General features: G+C 35.6%; 1 long non-coding RNA gene across 1 annotated transcript in view; it reads right to left on the reverse strand.

Moving 5' to 3' along the window:
* Positions 1-9,971: 9,971 nt before the first annotated feature.
* Positions 9,972-16,162, reverse strand: part of LOC112486146 — a 70,771-nt gene continuing 64,580 nt past the window's right edge. Inside the window, exons 2-3 of the long non-coding RNA XR_003048651.1 lie at positions 13,157-13,255; positions 9,972-10,076 (exon numbers count right to left, since the gene is read on the reverse strand). This is a non-coding gene — a long non-coding RNA (uncharacterized LOC112486146). The remainder of the gene's footprint in view (positions 10,077-13,156; positions 13,256-16,162) is intronic.

Below are 16,162 nucleotides of genomic sequence, written 5' to 3' on the forward strand. Positions count from 1 at the left end.
CAACACATTATCACTTAGGTTGACAGTTACACAGTGCCCATAGCTTTATGGTTGAACAAAGTCTTTTGCATCCATTCAGGAGGGAACAATTCAACACATATTACCTTCTGAAGAGAGTCCACTGTAAAATGTTATGCATTATCTGTAAAATAGAAAACAAAAGACAAAGCAACATTAAAATATTTCTAAGTGCTCATCCACAAGGCCTTAATAAATGTCACTGAGATGTGTCACAAAGCTGACTCCATATGAATGCTTTTTAAATATACTAGGACCCATCTAGGACCTTCAATTTAAAATAAGGGAGTATATCTTAGCAGGCAAAGAGCTTAATTCTTATGGGATTCAGCACCAGCTTCATGAGCTTGTGACCTATGCAGTAACAGAGGGCCCAGGGCTTAGAAGGAACTCACATTTGGTTTAATGCTTGGCCGACATGAAATTCCTAATTATTTTTTAACAAGGGGCTCCACATTTGAATTTGCCGGGGACTCTGCAATTTATGTAATCTGCCTTGTGTATGTGTATAAATACAACTAAGAGAAAATATTCTCTTGCTCTCAATCTCTCACAAAGTAGCAAGATAATGTTAACTTTTAATTTTAGCTTTCTCCATTTGCTGACTCTTTTTCCATCAGCAATTATTTCTCCCTTTTTTATCATTTGTCATAAATTTTAACCCAGACCAGACCTTTTGTCATGGGGTAGAACCATCAGGTTCAGCAAAAGAAATGACCCATGATCCTGGCAGCAATATAAATCTATCAATGCTTTATCCTTCACTAATTTCCACTCATATGAATAGGGTTGGAAAAGTGAAAGTTTATAGGACTGTTTTATCCACCAGGTAGGAAAGAGGCAGACACCATTAATCCCAGTTTAGACAGGCAGGTGAAGAGGAAACACTCATTTCACCATTCCTCTATAGATTTGAACAGTTATATTTAGAAATAGTATTTATGGTGTCATGCTTAGCAATTGATTCTTCCTCTGGAACTCATAAATTCAATACAGGTCTCAGCACTATATAATCAGGCAGAGGGAAAGAAAAAAGTTAAAAGTAAAAAGGAGGTTTATTTAAGTTCTTATATCACCTCTCACCTCCTCTCCCTTACCTTCTCCTAAGATACCTCAACAATTATTCAATGGTGATTACCCTTTACTTTCATATATATTAAGTTTTAACACACATTCATTTAATCTTGTAAGCCTGCCATTTACTCTTTTATATGCCCCAACAGTAAGCAGATGTTTTGATAGTCCATTTCCATTTTTACTGAGTCCAATACTTTGTAGATGGTAAGGTAGATGACGTCTATATATATGATACTTCTTAGTCCCCTGTTGTATTGCACCTACAGTAAAATGGCTGCTATGACTATTAAAACAAGATCGCCATAAAACACGCAGGGACCTCATGAATACTTAACAAGCTCTAACATTTTAGTATAAACTGCAAGATAAACTAGTTGCAAAACACAGATCTAAATATATGAACATTTTAGAATAATGTTCCAAATAAACCACTTAAACTTTATAAACATTATGACTTTTGTTTAGAATAATCAATCTACTTCCTTTGCCAAAAAAATGTTTCTGGCCTTCAGAAACCTTGGTGATCAAAATAATTCAAAGTTAGGGTCCCACTGATATTACACACACCAACTGGTTTCAAATTTAAGTATTAAATAGTGCTACACTGTTGATAAATTAAATATTATTCATCACAATATATTGTATAATTTCAACATATATGTATTTTAATGTAATAAATTATAAGCTAATAATCTTGATTTTAATTACATTTTCTTTTTCACTGTCTCAATACATTATTAATTGTTTGAATATCACTTTCTGAAAAGGAAGCTGAATTGCAGAACACACAAAAAAACACAAATTCTAAAATGTTAAAATTACTACAGATTTCAAAATAACACTTTTACTTAAGGTAGTTTAAAATATTAATGAAAATGAACATCACTTAACTACCAAAGAAAATTGTTAACTTAGTTTCATTTATGCAACATATTTTTCTGTGATCCAATTTGGGGCTAGGTATTGGGACACTAGAATTAATAAATTATAGTCCCTGATCCTTAGAAGATTATAGGTTTCTGGGTAAGTCAAATGTGTAAAATAAATAAGCAGTTACAATGCAAGGTCTCTTCATCAACTCAAAAACAAAACAGTAATAAGAAAAATAACTGATTTTTACTCTCAGAAATCAATACTTAATCTATCAAAGCAGATACTTGCAAATTCTATTTAAAGAAATAGACTGGACTCCAGGCCAGTAATATTTAGACTGTAATCTTACAATAAAATCAGAAATAACGTGCTGATTAGACAAGGGACAGGTCAGCTTTTAAATATAGAGAGAAAAAGAGTCATATATAGAGAAAAAGAGATAAATGCTGGTAGTTCTTGTCCAAATACTACTCAGGGGAAAAGTTTTATCAGGCTTACAGGCTTATCTGCTCTATCTGAAGATATGTCCCTGTTGCTGAGATTGTCATATCCATTAAGGTAGCCCAATGCAATAAAATATTGAAATTATACAATGTATATAAATCACCTTGTTCTGGTTCCACGCTTATCAAGCTTCTCTCTGATAATTTGGTTTTTGTTGTAGCTTATCTACAGGGAGCAAATGTACTTATACAAATGTGAATGTCAAGTCAGTTGCACAGATGTTTCTCATTTTAAATTGACAAAATGGCCTCTCTGAGGGTCTCTTAGTACGAGTTAGCATCTTTATAGACAATCATTCTTATTAACTGAAGCATGGCCAACAGTAGTTTCTCAGCATACAAAGCTTAGAGTCTGAGCCTGGACTATGGTGAGGTCACCAGGCAAATAAATAAATACTATCCCGTGGCAATCTAAGTGACCAATTGGCCTTCCATATAAAAACATCTCTTCATTTTCATTGCATGTAGAGGTAGCATACAGACTCTGCCTGGAGTACCTAATGGGGCATGAGAGGGTAGAAGCTAACCCTTCAGCTGAGCTTGACTTTGCCCGGTAGCTAACAAAAGGAAGAGTACTCCAGGAAGAAGATATTTCTATCTCAAAGAGCTGAATATGTAGAAAAATATGGGAAGAGAAAAGATTGGAATGTCTGAATATAAAGGATGCTTTGGAGAGGGATGAGAGATGACATTGGAAAATACAGAACATGACAAAATTAGGAAAGATTTTTGTATATTTTTGCAATCACTTACACAATGTATTCAGTGCCTTACAATGTGCTAGGCTCTATTATAGACCTTTGGGATAGAGACATCATTAAATGGAAGGTTGGACTTAAGAGTGAGTTAATGGAGACCAAAAAAAAGTTTAACCAGAGAATTAATATGTTTTATTTAAAAACATTCAGTGTGAATGATAATGTACAAAACAGAATTTACATAGCAGGACTGAGATTGGGATTCTTAGAAAGGCCTGCTTGCAAGGTTGGCCTTTGGCCAGTGTCTAAAAACTTAGATTTCAGAATGGTTCCCAACATTCCATAACTTATTAGAATGCTCATTATGCCTAAACTGTTTATACAAACAATGTGGTTTATGTTGAAGATAAATCCTTCTTTCCTTCTTGAAATCTGGAATTTTGGAATGTGCTACATGACCAGTCACCAATAAAAACAATAAGCACTGAGTTTCTAATGAGCTTGTCTAGCAGACAACATTTTATATATGTTGTTAGAATTCAATGCTGAAGAAATTTAATGTGTCCTGTGAGTGTCCAGGAAAAGACTCTGTGAAGCTTTATCTAGTTTCCTCTAGACTTTACTTCATGTCTATGTCTTTTCCCTTTGCTGATTTTGCTTTCTATCACTTCACTGTAATAAATCTTAGCTGTGAGTACAACTATATGCTGAGTCATGCAAGTCCTCCTAGAAAATCATTGAAGCTGGATATGGTTTGGGGACTTCCAATAAAGATAAATAGGAGGAGATCAAGACTGAATATGGGAAGAAACAAAGGAAGTAGTTAATGATCAGAAGGAAATTCAAAAGTAACATTTAGAATTTTTTAACAGGCTATTGGATGAATTATATTATTAAGCAATATATTTTTAAAATTCTGAGAAGCAGCAAATTTGAGTAGAAAATTATTACATTTTAAACCTAGCATATTTAAATTAGCTTCTGGATATCTAAAAAGAATAATGTAATAGGTAATGAGAACATGGGCTTAGAAACCAGGAAAAAGACACCAACTAGAGGTAGGAATTCAGTCAAGATGGCGGAGTAGGTAAATGCTATGCTTGCCTCCCCTTATAACCACATCAAATTACAACTAAACTACAGAATAACTACATAATTAGGAATCACCTGAAGTCTAGCTGAACAGAAGTCCTATAACTAAGGACATACAGAAGAAACCACCTCAAGACCGGTAGGAGGGGAGGAGGTGCTGAATGGGCTGGTCCCACACACACACATGATGGTTAAGAATCCAAAGAAATATCTCTGGCTGCAGAGGGCCCCCTGAGAGGTGAGGGGTCCCAGCCCCAAACTAGGCTCCCAAGGCCAGTGCTCCAATGCCAGAGAGAGAAGTCCCCATAACTTCTGGCTGTGAAAACCAGCAGAGATTGTGACTGAGTGAGACAGTGGGCTGCTGGAGTCTTAGGCATTCCTCTTAAACGGCCCATGCACAGATTTACTCACTCAAGGACTCATTTGTTCTGAGCTCAAACACTGGTTGAAAGGCACCAGGGACATACAGAAAGGAACTGAATTGCCTGGCTTCAGGAGAAGTGCTTGAGGGGCAGCTTTCTCCCACAGAGAAGTGCTGGCAGAGGGCATTGTTCCTTTGTTGAGCCCTCCCCCTCCCTGCTTCAGACACAGGCAGTTGCCATATCTGAGTCTCCATCAACCAGGCTAACACTGGTCTCTCTGCCCAGGTGATACCCCGAGACCCTGCCTATTCTGGAGCATCTCCTGCCTACCTTTGGGAATGACACTCCTAAAGGGCAGACTGGGCAGGCACCAGATCCCTGCTAAAGCGAATCTTGTTCTATAGGGTTAGCCCCTGCACAACTGCTCCTCCACTGTAGTCATGGCCAGTCTTCACAGCTTGAGGGTCAGTCCCTCCCATTGACATACAAATAGCAACCAAGGCTCAACTAGAACAAGAGGGCTAAACAGCCCACATAAGAGACACACCTGGAGCACCCGGCTAGGTGACCAGGGAGACTACGCTATTGTGCCCCATAAGATGCCTACTAAATAAGGTCACTCTACTAAGACCAGGAGACATAGCAGCCCTACCTAATACATAGACACAAACACAGGGAGGCAGCCAAAATGGGAACACAAATGAAAGAACAGAAGAAAGCTCCAGAAAAAGAATTAAACGAAATGAAGATAAGCAATCTCCCAGATGCAGAGTTCGAGATACTGGTTATAAGAATGCTCAATGATCTCAGCGATAATGTCAACAAAGAGATAAGAAACATAAAAATAAAAATAAAAGACATAAAAAAGAAGCAGTCAGAAATGAAGAATGCAATAACTGAAAAGAAGAATACATTAGAGGAAATCAACAGATTAGATGAAGCAAAGGATCGAATCAGCAATTTCAAAGATAGCAGAAAACACCTAATCAAACAGTAACAAGAAAAAAAGAATCCAAAAAGAATGAGGATAGTTTAAGCGACCTATGGACATCAAGTGTACAACATTTGCATCATAGAGGTACCAGAAGAAGAGTGAGAACAAGGAATTGGATACCTATTTCAAGAAATAATGACTGAAAACTTCCCACACCAAGACACGTCATAATTAAAATACCAAGGGTTAAAGACCAAGAGAGGATCTTAAGAGCAGCAAGAGAAAAGCAGTTAGTTACTTACAAGGGATCTCCCATAAGACTGTCAGCTGATTTCTCAACAGAAACTTTTCAGGCCAAAAAAGATTGGCATGAAATATTCGAGGTGATATTCGAGGTGAAAATAAGGATCCACAACCAATGTTACTCTACCCAGCAAAGGTATCATTTAGAATTGAAGCATAAAGAACTTCCCAGACAAGAAAAAGCTGAAGGAATTCATCAACACCAAATCAGTATTACAAAATGTTAAAGGAACTTCTTTAGGAAGGAAAAGGCAGCGGGGGAGGGGGGCCAGCCCAGTCCCACCCTTTACTTATGCCCTGCCAACTATGCTGTCTGGTAAGAAAAGACCCTGCCTACAAGAGACTCATTTCAGATTGAAAGACGCACACAGACTGAAAGTAAAGGGATGGAAAAAGATATTTCATGAAAATGGAAATGAAAAAAAGTTGGAGTAGCAATACTTACATTAGACAAAGTAGACTTTAAAACAAAAACTATAATAAGAGACCAAGAAGGACCCAATAATCTCACTTTTATCTGAAGAAACCCAAAATGCTATTTCAGAGGGACATGTGCATCCATATGTTCATTGCAGCATTCTTTACAATAGCCAAAATATGGAGGCCACCTGGGTTTCCATCATGGGATAAATGGATAAACAGGTGGTACAGATATATGATGGAATATCACTCAGCACAAAAAAAAATAAAATCTTGCCATTTGCAACACGTGCTGAGTAGAATAAGTCAGGCAGAGAAAGACAAACACCTTATGGTTTCACTTATATGCAGAATCTGAAAAACAAAAAAATAAGCAAACCAAACAAAAAAGAACTCAATGATACAGAGAATATTTGGATGGTTGCCAGAAGGGATGAGGGTTGGGAGATTAGTGAAAAAGGGGAGGGGATTAAGAAGTATAAATTGGTAGTTACAAAATAGTCATGGGATGAAGTTCAGCATAAGAAATATATTGTCAGAACTACAATGTAATCTAGGGATGGTGTCAGGTGGGTACTAGATTTATTGCAGTGATCATTTCATAAGCTACATATTTGTCCAATCACTATGTTGTACACCTCAAACTAATATAATATCGTATGTCAACAGTTATTGAAAACTAAAAAGATTATTTAAAAAAATATGTGTGTGTGTGTCATTGGCATGTAAGAGGATATCTATTATATACCTGAGGAATATTTATAAAATGAGAAGAAAGGATCAAAGATTTAACCATAGAGATATCAACATTTAAGAGTTAAATAGAAGAGGAGGATCCTACAAAAAATATATAATTGTGAGAAACTTGAAGGAGTAGTATCAAATGCCAGAGAAAAATCAAGTATGAAGAGAACTGAACATTGCCCATGGGATTTGCCATACTAGAGGTCTCTAAAGATCTTGTAGGGAACAGCCTTTCTAGAGTATATGTGGAAGAACACAACAGAGGGATGAAACAGGTTAATGAGTGAGGAAGAAATAAGGAAATGGGGATCCCAAAAATAAAGATAATATCCTGAAAAAGAGGACAGGTGAATGGAATACCTGGGAGGTCCTTTGTGTGGCACTTGTTGATGGACTAGACATCTCAGCAAGGTATGTGCTTATAAGTATAGTAAAAACGAAGGTATGTAGATGTGAGCCATCTCCTATTAGCTCATTCCAAGTTCATATATGAGCAAATCTATCAAGGAAATACATGTATTTCCTTATTAACTTCCACCCTTCCCAAATCTCTTTGGTCCTAAAATTCTAATTGTCCCCATCTGGATCAGGTCGTCAATAGCATCCCTATTAATAGATTAACATAAAATAAACACAGGCCTTCAACAAGTGCATTAAAAAATTCCCACAAAAAAAAATTCCCACAATAATAGATTCCCTGAAATTAGTCTTTCAATTCTCTTACCTGATTTTCCAACCTGTTTTTTCAGTGGTGTTGAGCTTTATGATCTAATAACTATTTCCTTAGTCACTTTGTAGGAAATAAAGTGTTTTAAACTGTACCTTATGAAAACTTAATGAGGTTAATGTCATCCATCTAATTCATAAATCCATGAGTATTATGACCACATATATGAGATTTTCAAAACAGAATATAGTTCATATCTTTTTATCTTTTTCTCAAAAATTAAATTTAAACAAATGTATAATTAATGTGGTTTTATTATTTCTCTCTCATAAGATTATTCATATAAATAAATGCATAAATAAAACCATAAAATGTCAGACACTGGGCAGAAAATATAGTCATAATATCTGTAAAATATTCATCATTCTTCATTTCTGTTAGAATGTGGAATGAGGAGAAGGTAGAGGCCAAGAGGCTGAATTCAAATTAAAATGTCCTCAAACTAAATGGCAAATAAAAAAGAGGGTGGGTTAAAAAAAAAAAGCAAAACAACAACTACAACAACAATAGAAAAAAAACATAAAAAACAAAATATAACAAAACAAAAAACATCTATCCAGCAGCTAGTGCTGGCATGAGCTCTTCGGGAAAGTACCCCAGGCCCTCTGGCAAACTGCTTTCATAGGGAAGAAAAATAAAATGTTAGGCATCCTTTCAGTATCACATGATTAACTTTTGTCTTTGGTAATAACAAATTAATAATAGTTAATTTCATAATTTACTGTATACTAACCACTTTCACAAGGCTTGTCTTATATAATCTCTTAAATCAACCTTAAGTATTGATACAATCAATATCACAGTTCTACATATGAGATACTTAAGGCTTGAAAGGTTGAGTAACTAACCCAAGACCCCATGATTAGTGAACAAAGAAGTCAGGATTTGAACTCCATGGTCTAAGTCTTTATCACTATGCCACCTCACGACTACAAGGTGGGACATTTTGAGATCTCCTCTGGCCTGGCAAACATAGGTGCTACTTATAGGAACCTGACATGGAAGTAAAATTATTTCCCTTCTATGAGGCATGCCTATAGGGAAAGCTGGTGAGTTCTGTTTCAGTGATGAGATTGTATAATTACGTGTCTATAGTGCTTCATATTGTACTACCCACCCCCATCCCCTACATATTGTCTCACTGTCAGCCCTCACAACAATCATGTTGATAAGAACGGGCTGGATTCAGAGTCTTTTGTCTCTAAGACTATGGCATTGTCACTGTAACAGATTACTTAAATAGACCTCTTTGGATCATTAGAATAGGGTAAGTCCGACATCCACAGTGTACATGCACATTGAGCTCTGAAAGAAAACTTACTGATTAGCCCAAAAAGAAATGTGAGGGTTCAGTGACAATTTTTCAGTTGATATGGAGAAATGTAATATGTACTGATTCCCTGCCCATAACTATTTCAGTTTTTCCTGCAATTCCTTGGATGGAATCCTGATCTTCCCACTCCAGGAAAGTGCTGACTGCAGCTCTTCAAGTGCTAAGAAATGCCTAAGGAATGCTGCTCTAGTAAAGAACTAGAGAAAAAAGAGCTGGCTGGCATGCTGCAGCACAGAAGCTGAGGAGATGAGGGAAATGATGATGGCTCACAATTCCTGACAAAGCCTTTCCAGGAGTGATGGATATTTAAGAATGGCACTCAGAGACAAAAAGCCAATCTACACAAAGTGGTTATATTCCTGATCTATGATGCTCTATTTGAGTCCAAATTTAAAATAGGGCTGTGCAGTTGAAATCTAGGCTTTTCCCTCAGTGTTTGATTTCCAACCAAATGTATGTAAAAATAGATTTTTCCCATGTGCACTTTCAAGTTACATTTAGGAATGAAAGAAAGAAAAAGGGGTGGCAGGAGAAAATATTTGCGGAAAGTTGACCAAAAGAATTTTTTTCACTGAACCCTCACATTTCTTTTTGGGCTAATCAGTAAGTTTTCTTACAGATAAAAAATCCATTTTTAAAGAAAATAACTAAAATAAATGTATGAATTTTAAAAAATTTTTTGGATTGTTTCCCTTTTAAATAATGGAAAACCAAAACTCTTTTATTCATTTATACTAAAATCAGCTGATTTTCTAGTTTGATAAGCAAGACTTCTTGAAAATGGGAAATAAACAGGTGTGAGAAAGCTATAATTCTACATGTAAATGACACATAGATGCCACTATTGCTGTAGCAGAAAACTGTTTCTGATATGAATGACATCAGCAGCCTCACCCATGTGTATTCCTGGAGCATCCACTGAGTATCCATCACCATGCTGAGAATTCCTTAGGAGGAAAGGTTTTTTCCATCCTCTTACACTGAGCTTACACCTGTGGGTTCAAATTAATGTCAAATGTGGTACAAAAAGTCTACAAAAGATGACAAAACTGAATTCGGGAGCAGAAACAGAATCAGACATTTATTTGTCAGTAAATAGGGTTTGTAATGTGAGCAACTGCTAAACACCTAAAAATACAAAAGTCGCCCCTAAAGGCCCATGAAGGATCTCTAATAGATAGTGGCATCAGAAACTGTATATTGGTTAGGGGATACATTTAGTCACGAATAATAGAAACAATCCCTCATCTCCCCCAAAAATGTAACAGTGGCTTAAACAAATTTAGATGTGTTTTGCATACCTAACAAGAGGTTCCAAGTAGGAAATCTAGGGCTAATTTGACAACTCTTCAGTGCCACTTGGGAGCCAGGCTCATTCCAGCCTCCCATTTCACCATCCTTGTGTTTGCTTTCTTTTTTGTATGGTTACCTCATTATCATAAGATGGCTACTTCACATCCAGCACTGAGCTAATGATCTAGAGAAGGGAAAGGGTGAACAGCAAAGAGTAAAACGTACATAAGCTGAGTCTCTCCCTCTTTGAAAGACCCTAATTAGAAGTTTTACCTAGTAAATTCTAATTTTATCTCTTTGGCCATCTCTGGCTGCCAGGAATGCTAGGAAGTGTAGTACTTCTGTTTAGATGAAGTATGATAACCTAAAAAAAACTGAGAACAAGAATGGAAAACAGGAAGATGTATACTGTGAAGGCACCTTGCAGTTTAGTCACAGACAGGAAAAGGAACAGGGAATAGCATGGCTGCCACTCAGTGTCAACCTCAAAAGTTAAGAATAGACAGACATCAGACATCTAGACATTTTTATTTCTCTTCATTAATCTATTTTAATTATTCACAACTTTATCAACATCCTTTGTATTTTCAGGCTACAATGGAGGTTGCCTCCTGCTCCATAAAATAATAATTCAATCTGATTACTCTTTGTTAAGGCTTTATATAAAGCACTAGTTTTATAATATTAGAAATCTATAGCTAACATTTATTTAATAGTCATTGTGCTTCAGGAACCATACATATTACCTTATACAATCCTTAACACATTTCCATTAATTAAATACTATTTTATTTTTGTCTGTTTTGTTGACCTTTGTATCCCAAAGTGCTTACAATAGTGTCTAAAAATGTCCCAATTAATATTTTGTGGAATAAATGAACCCCCGTTTTCAAACTGGAAATTTGAAGCATAAATAAATAAGCATATTTATATGTTGTATAACATCTAATTTTAGCAAGTGGCAGAGCCAGAATATAAACCCTTGTTGTTGGAATCCAGAACCTATGGCTTTACCATTTTGACAGCTGATCTCGAGTAGAAATAAACAATTTTCTGGTGTCAAAGAGTATGTTTTACTTGTCAATTAGCATCCTCAGTTTCTAATGCTGTCCTGGAATATCTTAGGTGCCAATAAACACTTTTAATGATTAATGATAGGCAGAAGAGCAGACGGTGACTGGTAGGCCTACAAATTCCAACCTTATACCAGCTTTGGGACATTGTGATGGGCCTGGCAAAGTCAGACAAATTCTTTCAGATATTTAAGCAACCTAACTTAGAAATCTCCAGGGAGAACATTCTTCAGTCTTTTTATATAAAGCTTTCCTTTGTTATTCTGAAATCACTTTCAAAATACAAAATAAAACAAAAAAAACATAACTAAACATTTTTTTTTAAAAAATTAGAGGAGTAAGAAATAGTACTTGAGCTAAGTTTTTAAACAAAGTTGTATGATTTCAGGCCTTGACATTTGCTGTTTCTTCTGCCTGCAACTTTCTTCCAGACATATGTATATCTAATTCTCTTACTTCCTCAGATCTCTGTTCAAATCTCATATCCTCAGGGATACTATCCTTGACCCTTCTATGTAAAATAGTTCCACTCTCTATCCACATATCTTGATTTATTTTTCTTCATAACACATAATGGTACTAGACAGTACATTGTATATTCATTTTTGTGTTGATATCCTCCCACTAGAAAGTGAGAGTCCTAGGAAGAAGGTCTTTGTCTCATTGGTTACCACCATACCCTCAGAACCTAGAATAGTACCTAACACACTGTAGGATATCACTAGCTATTAATTCAGAGAATAAATGAATCAATAAAGTTAATTCAAGAATGCAGAAAAGAAAGCTGGCAGATATCAGTACAATGTGCTCTTAAGAAAGTGACTGATTACAGCCAAAACAAAGATGTCTAAGATCAGGTCCTGTACTAATGTAAACATCAGTTAGTTATATCAACTAAAATTAGTATACTTTTGGTTCTTATCCTAAAAGAAATTTCTCATATGTGCGTTTTCCTCCAGTGAAAGAAGAGGTTTACGTAGTTCTGAATTTTAGTTCATGGATACCATGGGAACAGCTTGCTTCCTGTAATCAGTTATCCAATTTAAGAAAATTTCAAATGTTGTTAAAAAGAAACAACCTCCAGAGACCCTAACTGGTATTACTGGTGGTTTTAGATATAGTACTAGAAATCATAAAGTTAAATATCAACAAACACAATAAGGAACGAAAGCAATGATGCAACCATTCCGCCTTTGAGAAATAAAATTTTAATGCTGCACCAATCATTCATTCCCTAACTGTTCAGAAGAGAGTTGTAAATGTTGAATTGAACTGGATTTAATAAAAAAGATTTATTAGTAGACATAAGCAAGAACCTATTGACTCTAAAAGAATTATCACTACAATGGTTGTTGAATCATCAATTCCAGGAATATTTTAAATGAGTTTTATTAATCCCCTTAGTTAGGAAAATCTAAATGTAGCTACATTTTACTCAGGGAATGAAGCATGTGACCCCTTTAGACACTGCTATGAACTGAATTATGTCCCCAAAAAAATTCATGTTGAAGCCCCAACCCCTGATGCAATCCAGGTTTGTTCACATGGCAGTGGTATCGTGGTATGGGTTTCAAGAGAAAAAGCAGGAGCACGCATGACCTCCTGAGGCTTAAGCTCACAAGCAGCAGTGTCGCTTCTGCCAAATTCTTTTACCAAAGCAAGTCACAAGGCCAGTCCAGGCCCATGGACTAAGGAAACGGACTTACCTCTTGCTGGAAGAATCTGTAAGGTCACGCTGCATTGGTCATGGATACAGGGAGGCTGCTAATTGTGGCCTTCGGTGCAATCTATTCACTTTAAATAACCTGAAAAAAGCAATTTACAAAGTGAATATGTGAATGGAAATAGAAGTGAGAGGGGGGCACCATATGGGGATAAATCAGGGCTGACATTTCTTAGGCATAATTATCATAATTTAAGTAATAGTTATACATAGAGAGGAGTGAGAGTGAAGAGATTATTCTAATTTTCTTAATGAAAGAAAATTCTCTTCTTTAAAGAAAATTTAAAAGAATTTAAATGAAAAGGATCTTAATTAACCTTAACATGGAGATTTTCACTGTCTAAAGTAAATCATTTCATGTTGTGTTGAAATCTGTGAGTTTCATTTTTCCATTCCTGTTGTATGAATATTTCTCTGTAATAATTTTCTTTGTAGAGCACAATAACTGCCCAGCCAGTCTGCCAGTTCTCTGAGTGGGAGGCTGTCAAATGGTATATGAGAGTCAGGCAAAAACGCAACCATCTTTCTGCATCATGACACTCATGAATCAGACCAAAAGCTTTTGGTAATGTGAAGACAATATATGAGTTTTACGCCTAAGGGTACAGAAATAAAACTGTCATAATTTTCATGTTCCCAGATAGAGGAGGCAAAAGTAAAAAAAAAAAAAAAATGTAAGCACCCTTCAGTTTCTTTTAAATCTTCCACATGGTTGGTTTTGGTTTTGTTCTGTTTTGTTCTGGTTTGACAATGGTTAAATAAAACGAAAAGTCACATTAATGCTGTCTGTAAGGAGCTTTTTAAAATTTTTTAATTTATAAGAAAGAAGAAATATGTCATTTGAAAAAAGCAAAATTTCTATGAAAAACACAATTATGATTAGTATGTACATCATGTATTCATACACATTCAAGTATGCCAAAAAGTCCTTTATTTTCTATAATTTAACATAAATTCTATTTTGTGTCCTAATTTTTCCAGAGAGGTGAAAACTTAATCTCAGCCAATTCAGTGGCCTTCCATTTTCCCTCTGAGTTACATAGACACTCCAGGGAGCTTACACAGTACCAAGGTATTGGTAACAGAGGGGTGACACCTGACCTTGTTATCAGCTGTGAACACTGGAATCTACAGAGATGCCCAGTATCTCACCTGGGCCTCAGTCATTGTCCCCTACATATCACCGAGCTTTTCCTTGTTCTTGTCAACAAGACTCCATCAGATTCAGCAACTGTCTTCAATACTTCCATGTTCCTGGTCTACATACAGAAACTATAAATTTTTCTTTCCACAAAGTGTGGAAATCCTAGCTAGTCTATTTTAAGGTCCTGTGTGCCAAGACATGCTACTTAGTCAATTCAGCTTTCTAAGGTCTTATCTTTTCTTAGTGATTTAAACTAGGAAAGTAGGCACATGTCTTTTTCCTTTTGGATCCCAACAAGGCAAAATAGGTTTCATCTTCCTGCCTCTCTGGGATTCAGTTGTGGAAGCAAAATAAAGGACTTTTGACCCTGGACTATTCACAGGTACACTCGAAACTTCCCCTCTAACTCTTTTCCCTCTTATATGCATAAGGAATCTTTACTATATGGTATGTGGAGTAGGAAGGTTGTCCTCTCTCATATTTTCTCTTACATCTTTCATTAATGTTATGAGCAACTTTTGTTGTTCTAAGGAGGGGAAGTGGAGTTGATACATTTAGTTTACGGCTTAGAGTAAAAAACAGTCAACTTCTTTAAAATAAGATGTGAACCTCCTTCTATGTTTAATTCTAATATGTTAATACTATTTCACTGTCTTCTATTATTTAATAAAAATTAGAAACATCACTTTATTTATAAACAGACATAAACATACTCCTCTAAGGAGCAGAAGTCAGAAAGAGACTCTTTTTTGTTTTATTTTTTTCTATTTGTTGCTCTATATTTTCCTCATGAAATGGCCTAACTGCTAAAAGGAGAAAAGGTCAAAAAGGAAAAGAAAATATAAAGACAAAATAGTCATTAGTAATTCAAAAATAGTAGCCTTCCGCACAAACCACGGTAGTCATGTTTGCTTTATGCTGAATTATTTTTCTCTTGAAAATATTGTTTTCTTGGACAGCACAGAGTTATGTATTAGCAATCTCATCCCAAATGTAGGTCAAAATCAATTCCATTTCATGAAATATTTGATAGCAGATTCGAAAGTAGGATAGTTAGAGAAGACAGTGGATTACTTTGAACTCAGTAGAAAAAGAAGCTGACTTCTTGAAAGATTGATATGGACTTTTCCTTCATTTAATTCTAGTATAAATATGTTTAATGGCACATTAATAAAAATTAGAAATATCATTTTATTTATAAACAAACTTATAAAAATAGTCCATCTATTGACTATCCATCTATTCATGTAATTTAAAAATTTATCTGAGGTGAACAGTCTTCTTTCTTACCACTACCCTCTAGGATCAGACAACTAATAAGAAGAATGATCTGGAAATACTACACACAGACTGGGTGAGAATGTATGTTTGAGTTTGTGTCTATATGTGCATGTTAATTAAGTATGTTATCTTCATTTCAAGACCAAATAGAAATTCTTTATTGTTCTGGTACAATGTAATTCAAAGTTTATCAAACTAAAATCCTAACTTTCCTGGGAGTTCATAGTCATATTTGAGAGGAAGGGGCAATGAGTCCTCATAATTGACAACTATTTATGCCTTTTCTCCTTTTTGTTGATTTAGGAAATTAAACATTTACTATGCTATCTTATCCCTGAGTCTGCTGAAAGCACAGTCTCAGTAATGCCATCTTGGTTTCAGGTCATTTATTTGGGACAAGATCAGAAGAAATAGAAGTAGTGGAGCAGGAAGAGTGACGTTAGGAATGATGGAAAGTCAATAAAGTATATTTATTTAGCTGGTTACCACATAGGACAATCGGGGTCAAATTCCCCTGGGGAACCTATGAGGGACCATGTAGAACATGCTTCAGATTGAACTCAC

Source organism: Pteropus alecto, unplaced genomic scaffold, assembly GCF_000325575.1.
Source record: "Pteropus alecto unplaced genomic scaffold, ASM32557v1 scaffold106, whole genome shotgun sequence".
In the NCBI taxonomy this organism is placed as follows: Eukaryota; Metazoa; Chordata; class Mammalia; order Chiroptera; family Pteropodidae; genus Pteropus; species Pteropus alecto.